Genomic DNA, 8,007 nt, shown 5'->3' on the forward strand with positions numbered 1-8,007 from the left:
AAGGAAGTGGAAAATGTTCATTTTCCTGTTTTTAAAAAAAAAAAAGTTTAATTTGTAATTAAAAAAATATACATAATGGTTTTGTATTGGAGAAACAAAAGCAAAAATAAATTATTTTGTATTAATAAATGTGTTGAAAAGAGTATTGTTCTGGCATTTGCTACATTTTAATAATTCAATTTAAAAGTATTTAGCTGTAAGCACTGCAGAAATTGTGATCATAGAACCTGATAAGTGATGGGAGAGGATTATCTCTCTTGTTACTGTACCTCACTAACATACATAAATGATGGGAACATTTAGTTCTGTGTCTCATAGATTATGAAGTAATTGAGAGACCAACGGTAATATGCTGGTCCAAGTTGTTCATTTTGTGAACAGTGCATTAGATGTTATAAACTATTTTAGAATTATGATTTAAAGATATCGCTCCATGCTGCACACCCAATGCTGCACATGATGTTTGTTAGGTAGTTTGCAGTTTTTAATCGTAATTCTGGTGGCTTCCACAGTTTTTACTGCACTTGGAAGTAGGTAAGTGGATTAGGTGTTAAGTATCAAATTTTTGAACTTTGCTTCCAATGTATCGCTCCTTGCTGTTATTGGATGGCCAATTGTATATGCTAATTTCAGGAGTGTGCTAATTGGGGCAAAGTCCAGCTCAGCTCAACTCTGCTCTGCACTCCTATAGCACCATTTTCCCTGCAGGCTGAAGGTAGGCTGTAATTTTATTGCTTTTAGATTCCAACAATCTGATATTTACCACTAATCATTCCAAGAAATATATATCAACCCCTAATTCTATAATAGGGGTGTCTGATCCACAAAGGGCCGGTGTGGCTGCTGCTTTTCTTTCCAAACAAGCAGGAGCACACCTCATTCTACTCGTTTAATCAGTTGGTCTCAATTATCAAACAATTCATGTGTGATCCTGTTTGTATGGAACAAAAACCTACAACCACACCGGCACTTTGCAGCTAAGATTGGACACTACTGCTCAGTACACTTTTAAACATCCTGTGTAATCCTGAAAATACAAAAATAATGCAGGCACAGTCATATGACAATAACAAATGCATGTTGTTTTACTTGATTACTTGTTTTTTCCTTGTGTTTTATTTTTACTTTGATGTACACATACAGATGTTTGCAAACAACCGTCCACCAGCACGAGACCAACACTTATACACTTTGGTGGTCCGGGGGAGGAAGATGTATGAGCTACTCAGTGGCATCAATGATGCTATGGAGACCCTCGACAAGAGTCAAGCAGCCCTTAACAATGTTAATGAAGCCCTCTTCCAGAGCATCAGTCCTTTTAAGGAGGCCTCTGACGATGGTCGTGGATCCACTGGCCACAGTGCGAGTGATGTTATGGAGGCCCCTGACGATGGTCAAGTGTCCCCCGATGATGTTCATGGATCCCCTGGCCACAGTCTGAGTCATTGTATGGAGGCTAGGACTGCTGAGAAGGATGGTAACAAAGGTCCATGAAGGTGAGTGTGTTTCTGTTTGACCCATCCTGATGCCCTACTTCTGGTTGGAGTTCTCATCGGTTGAGTTCGCTCGCTGCTGTTGGGGGTGGCCCCATATGGACTGCCTGAAGAACTGTTTGGATTGCTGGGGATGGTGCCACCTGGGGGCTGTGGAGATGGCTTGGGGATCACATATGGGGAGCTGTACTGTAATGGCTTGGGACTGCGATTGCTGTAGTGGCTTTGGGGCTGCAGTTGCCACGAGCAGCTTCGTACTCAGGACTCCATCAGTGGACAGTGGATAGATTTTAACCAGCCGGACCTCTTACAAATACTGCGATGAATTTATTGGTTGCACAATTGCACTATTATTCCATATTATTCCATATTAGTCCATATAGTACACAATAGAAGGGATTTATTTATAATTGCACTATCCGTTGCACCCAGATGAGGATGGGTTCCCTTTTGAGCCTGGTTCCTCTCAAGGTTTCTTCCTCATATCATCTCGGGGAGTTTTTCCTTGCCACCGTCGCCACTGGCTTGCTCATTAGGGATAAATTCACAGTGATAAATTTAAATATTTACAATATATTTTTGTGAATCCATTTATTTCTGTAAAGCTGCTTTGTGACAATGTCCATTGTTAAAAGCGCTATACAAATAAAATTGAATTGAATTGAATTGAATTGTTTGAAACATCAGCTGATACTTTGTCCCCAACATTGCGTTTACATTTGTAATAGAACCATCTCTTTTCTATACCAACCAGTGTGGTGTGAAGATTTACTGAGATTAATTTATTCTTTTGATTTTTTTTCTGCAGAGGAAGCCATGGTAAAGAGTGCACCTTCAGACTGAGATTCATAAACATGCACATACATGTGATCATACACACAAATCATCCACATGTACACCACACAACACACTCTATAGACAGACAGATAGACACACACACACACACACACACAAACACACACAATATTGACTTTAAATAAAATCCCAGTAAAGAAATTTTGGTCTCAATGTGTTTATTTAAAAGGTTTCAGCACTGAAAGATGTTCCAAGAGTTTCCATGAAATCAAAAAAGGGATCATACAGCCTAGGATACATCCAGATGTTCATAGGTAGAGGGTGAGGTGGTTAACATAAGTTATATAGGCCTCAAATGAAGACATTTAGAGAACAATCAGCATTCAATCCACAACCAGCAGGCTGAAGAACAGTTTCTACCCGCAGGCCATCAGGATGAATAAGGTGAATAAACTCTAATCCAGTGATTTACTCCTTCTGTGAAGGGACCCCAAAATGTCCCTCTATCCCTTCAATGGTTTTTGGGCCTAAAATAACTTCTTGAAAGGGTTGTAAAATGCCACCAGTGTGATGTAGTTTCCCCAAACTCAGCATGCCACATCATCTCGTGGCCTACTTCACATATACCAAGTTTGGGGCCTCCAGGAGCCACGATTCTGTGAAAGGCCCCCAAAATGTCACTCGATCCCTTAAAGGTATTTGGGTCTAAATTAATGTAATGAAAGGGTCGTAAAATGCCATCTGTACTACGTAGCTCCACCAAATTCAGCAGCCCATGTCATCCCGTGGCCTACATCATGTTTGCTGGATTTGGGACCTCTAGGAGCCACGGTTTTGTGAAGGGCAACCAAAATGTCACTCAATCCCTTCAAAGGATCTTGGGCCTAAAATAACTTAATGAAAGGGTTGTAAAATGCCAACTGTGCAACATATGTCCACCAAACTTGGCATGCTACATCAGCTCATAGCCTACTTCACATATGCCGGGTTTGGGGCCTCCAGGAGCCACGGTTCTGTGAAGGGCCCCAAAATTTTTACTCAATCCCTTTAAGGTATTTGAGCCTAAAATAACTTAACCAAAGGGTTGTGAAATGCCAACGGTGTGACATAACTCAGCATACTGCATCATCTTGTGGCCTAGTTTATGTGTGCCAGGTTTGGGTCCTCCAGGTGCCACTTTGTTGTTGGTCCGAGAACAACTTGTCAGGTGTTTCACTCTGCTGTGTGGCTCTATGCTAGCTACTGCATCAAGTCCAGGGCTGAGAAAGGAGCACATTTTTTCCACAGCTTATTTCTCAGCAATGGAAAGGCAACAGGTCACTTGCGGCAGGAAGCCCAGGTCTCCTGCTGATGCTGACTACCGGTGCCCATCGGAGCCAGCCTTCAGTGGGGTCGAACTTGCGTTTGGGGTGCTTCCCGACATCGTGCTTAAAACTGGACTCCAGAATCGAGTTCTTCGCCTCAGAGAACTTGTCTGACATCTTTCGGTGGTGAGCTTCTGGTTTGACTCCACAATACCTGATTTTTAGAAATTAATATTTTAAATGTATAAATTTATCCCTAGGGTTTCTTCTTCTACAATTATAAATAATTCCCTTGTATAATTGTGTATTATATGGTCAGAAAAGTGCAAAAATGTATATATTTCTTTAAAGCAGCTTTGTGACAATGTCCATTGTTAAAAGCACTATACAAATAAAATTGAATTGAATTGAATATTTCCCTCTTGGAATGTTTAATTCATAATTCTAGTTAGTTTTTAAGATATTGTTCCATGCTGCACAGCCAATGATAATTTGCATTTTTAATTGTAATTCTGGTGGCTTCCACAGTTTTTACTGTGCCTGGAATGAGTAGGTTAGGAGATTAGGAATAAGTATTACATTTTTTAACTTTGCTTCCAATTTATCACTCCTTGCTTTTATTGGATGGCCAATTGTATATGCTAATTTTAGGGAGCGTGCTAGTTGGTGCAAACTCCAACTCAGCTATGCTCTCCTATAGCACCATTTTCCCTGCAGGCTGAAGGTAGGCTCTAATTTATTGTTTTAGATGCCAACAATCTGATATTTACCACTAATCATTCCAAGAAATATACATCAACCCCTAATCCTATAACAGGGGTGTCTGATCCACAAAGAGCCAGTGTGGCTGCAGCTTTTCTTTCCAAACAAGCAGGATCACACCTCATTCTACTCGTTTAATCAGTTGGTCTCAATTATCAAACAATTCATGTGTGATCCTGTTTGTATGGAACAAAAACCTACAACCACACTGGCACTTTGCGGCTAAGATTGGACAGCACTGCTCAATACATACAAATGCGCACACTTTTAAACATCCTGTGTAATCCTGTAAATACAAACTAATACAAACACAGTCATACAACAGTTACAAATGCAACAGATGCATGTTTTACTTGTTTAACTTGTTTTTGACTCATCTATTTTATTTTTAGTTTGATATACACATACAGATGTTTACAAACAACTGTCCACCAGCAGCAGGCCAATGCTCGTGCACTTTGGCGGTCCAGGGGAGGAGGCTGTGTGAGCTAGTCCGTGGCATCAATGATGCTCTGGATTCCCTTGACAAGATTCAAGCAGCCCTTAACAATGTTACCGAAGTCCTTGCCCACATTGTGAGTCATTTTATGGAGTCCCTTGATGTAGGTCAAGTGTCCACCGATGATCATGGATCCACTGGCCACAGTCCGAGTCCTTTTATGGAGGCCCCTGATGATGGTCAAGTGTCCCCCGATGATGTTCATGGATCCCCTGGCCACAGTCTGAATCATTTTATGGAGGCTGGGACTGCTGAGGAGGATGGTAACCCAGTCCATGAAGGTGAGTGTGTTTCTGTTTGAAACATTCGAAACATCAGCTGATACTTTGTCCCCAACATTGCGTTTACATTTGTAATAGAACCATCTCTTTTCTATACCAACCAGTGTGATGTGAAGATTTACTGAGATTAATTTATTCTTTTAATTTTTTTTTTCCACAGAGGGAGCCATGGTACACAGCACACGTTCAGACTGAGACTCATAAACATGCACATACATGTGATCATCCACACAAATCATCCACATGTACACCACACAACACTCTCTATAGACAGACAGACACACACACATACACACAATATTGACTTTAAATAAAATCCCAGTAAAGAAATTTCGGTCTCAGTGTGTTTATTTAAAAGGTTTCAGCACCGAAAGAGGTTCCAAGAGTTTCCATCAAATCAAAAAAGGGATCATACAGCCTAGGATACATCCAGATGTTCATAGGTAGAGGGTGAGGTGGTTAAAATAAGTTATATAGGCCTCAAATGAAGACATTTAGAGAACAATCTGTAAGTCCTGCTGTAGAAAACATGGTGTAAGTCCAGGACTGAGAAGGGAGCACAATGTTTGCACAGCTTATTTCTCATCAATGGAAAGGCAACAGGTCACTTGCGGCAGGAAGCCCAGGTCTCCTGCTGATGCTGACTACCGGTGCCCATCGGAGCCAGCCTTCAGTGGGGTCGAACTTGCGTTTGGGGTGCTTCCCGACATCGTGCTTAAAACTGGACTCCAGAATCGAGTTCTTCGCCTCAGAGAACTTGTCTGACATCTTTCGGTGGTGAGCTTCTGGTTTGACTCCACAATATCTGATTTTTTAGAAATTAACATTTTAAATGTATAAATTTATTCCTAGGGTTTCTTCTTTTTCAATTATAAATAATTCCCTTGTATAATTGTGTATTACGTGGTCAGAAAAGTGCAAAAATGTACATATTTCTTTAAAGCAGCTTTGTGACAATGTCCATTGTTAAAAGCACTATACAAATAAAATTGAACTGAATTGAATATTTCCCTCTTGGAATGTTTAATTCATAATTCTAGTTAGTTTTTAAGATATTGTTCCATGCTGCACAGCCAATGATAATTTGCATTTTTAATTGTAATTCTGGTGGCTTCCACAGTTTTTACTGTGCCTGGAATGAGTAGGTTAGGAGATTAGGAATAAGTATTACATTTTTTAACTTTGCTTCCAATTTATCACTCCTTGCTTTTATTGGATGGCCAATTGTATATGCTAATTTTAGGGAGCGTGCTAGTTGGTGCAAACTCCAACTCAGCTATGCTCTCCTATAGCACCATTTTCCCTGCAGGCTGAAGGTAGGCTCTAATTTATTGTTTTAGATGCCAACAATCTGATATTTACCACTAATCATTCCAAGAAATATACATCAACCCCTAATCCTATAACAGGGGTGTCTGATCCACAAAGAGCCAGTGTGGCTGCAGCTTTTCTTTCCAAACAAGCAGGATCACACCTCATTCTACTCGTTTAATCAGTTGGTCTCAATTATCAAACAGTTGATCATGTGTGATCCTGTTTGTATGGAACAAAAACCTACAACCACACTGGCACTACGTGGCTAAGATTGGACACCACTGCTCAATACATACAAATGCACACACTTTTAAACATCCTGTGTAATCCTGTAAATACAAAAATAATGCAGGCACAGTCATACAACAGTTACAAATGCAACAGATGCATGTTTTACTTGATTATTTCTTTATTCCTTGTGTATTTTATTTTTAGTTTGATGTACACATACAGATGTTTACAAACAATCATCCACCAGCACCAGACCAAAGCTCGTACACTTTGGAGGTCCGGGGGAGAAGGATATATAATCTACTCAGTGGCATCAATGATGCTATGGAGACCCTCGACAACATTCAAGCTTCCATTAACAATGATATTAATGATTTTCATGAAGCCCTTGGCCAAACACTGAGTCATGTTATGGAGGCTGAGAGCCCTAAGGAGGATGCCAACCCAGTCCATGAAGGTGACTGTGTTTCTGTTTGAAACATCTGAAACATATTGTCAGGTTACTGATACATGTCCCCAACTTTGAGTTTACATTTGTAATAGAACGATTTCATCTCTATACCAACCAGTGTGGTGTGAAGACTTTACTGAAAAAAATGTATTCTTTTTTTTTTTTTCAGAGGGAGCCATGGTACAGAGAGCACCTAGGGTTAGGGTTAGGGTTATCATACACACAAATATCATCATACACATGTACACACACACACACACACACACACTGCTTTCATGTCGTATTTCAGTTATTTTCTGCTCCCACAGGCTGATGGAAATCTTCTTGTTAGTTCCAACTGCCCTCAACGTGTAGCGCTTAATGTAAGTTTTATTGCCTGTTATCAGTCAGGATTACTTTTGATATTTAATTTATTTTTTGACCTTTACAGCGGAATGATGATTATGAGGTAATGGCTAGTATAGAAATTTATGAAGAGCCTTGTTCATCCCAAGAGCCTAAAAAAGAGGTAGGCACAAATTTTAGCAGCACACATCTTATTTTCTCAAGTATCTAGGATGTTTTGATGGAGTTATTTTTATTCTCTGTACGCTCCACAGCTCCATGGTGCCACACACCGTCCATCCCAGGAAGAGGTACTATGCATATTTTAACAATAAAAAGGCTCTTATCAATCATCAATATTGTCTCGACTGTTATTTATTTAATTTTCTATCTGTACAGATTTCCGGTAAGCCTGTGAGCGGTAGGACAAAACGCCAACTGATACGTGTGCCCTCAACTGTGAGTGTACATTTGTAAAAGAGCCATCTATTCTATAACCAACCCATATGGTGTGAAGATTTTACTGAGATAATTTTTTTATTTTTTTTTTGCA

At 40.0% G+C, this 8,007-nt stretch overlaps 1 long non-coding RNA gene across 1 annotated transcript; it reads left to right on the top strand.

Moving 5' to 3' along the window:
• Positions 1-445: 445 nt before the first annotated feature.
• LOC128317954 (uncharacterized) lies at positions 446-2,487 on the top strand. The gene is made up of 4 exons (XR_008301354.1): positions 446-534; positions 634-715; positions 1,144-1,496; positions 2,302-2,487. It is a non-coding gene; the product is annotated as an uncharacterized LOC128317954 (long non-coding RNA).
• The last annotated feature ends 5,520 nt before the right edge of the window (positions 2,488-8,007 follow it).

This window comes from Pangasianodon hypophthalmus, chromosome 2 (assembly GCF_027358585.1).
Source record: "Pangasianodon hypophthalmus isolate fPanHyp1 chromosome 2, fPanHyp1.pri, whole genome shotgun sequence".
NCBI lineage: Eukaryota > Metazoa > Chordata > Actinopteri > Siluriformes > Pangasiidae > Pangasianodon > Pangasianodon hypophthalmus.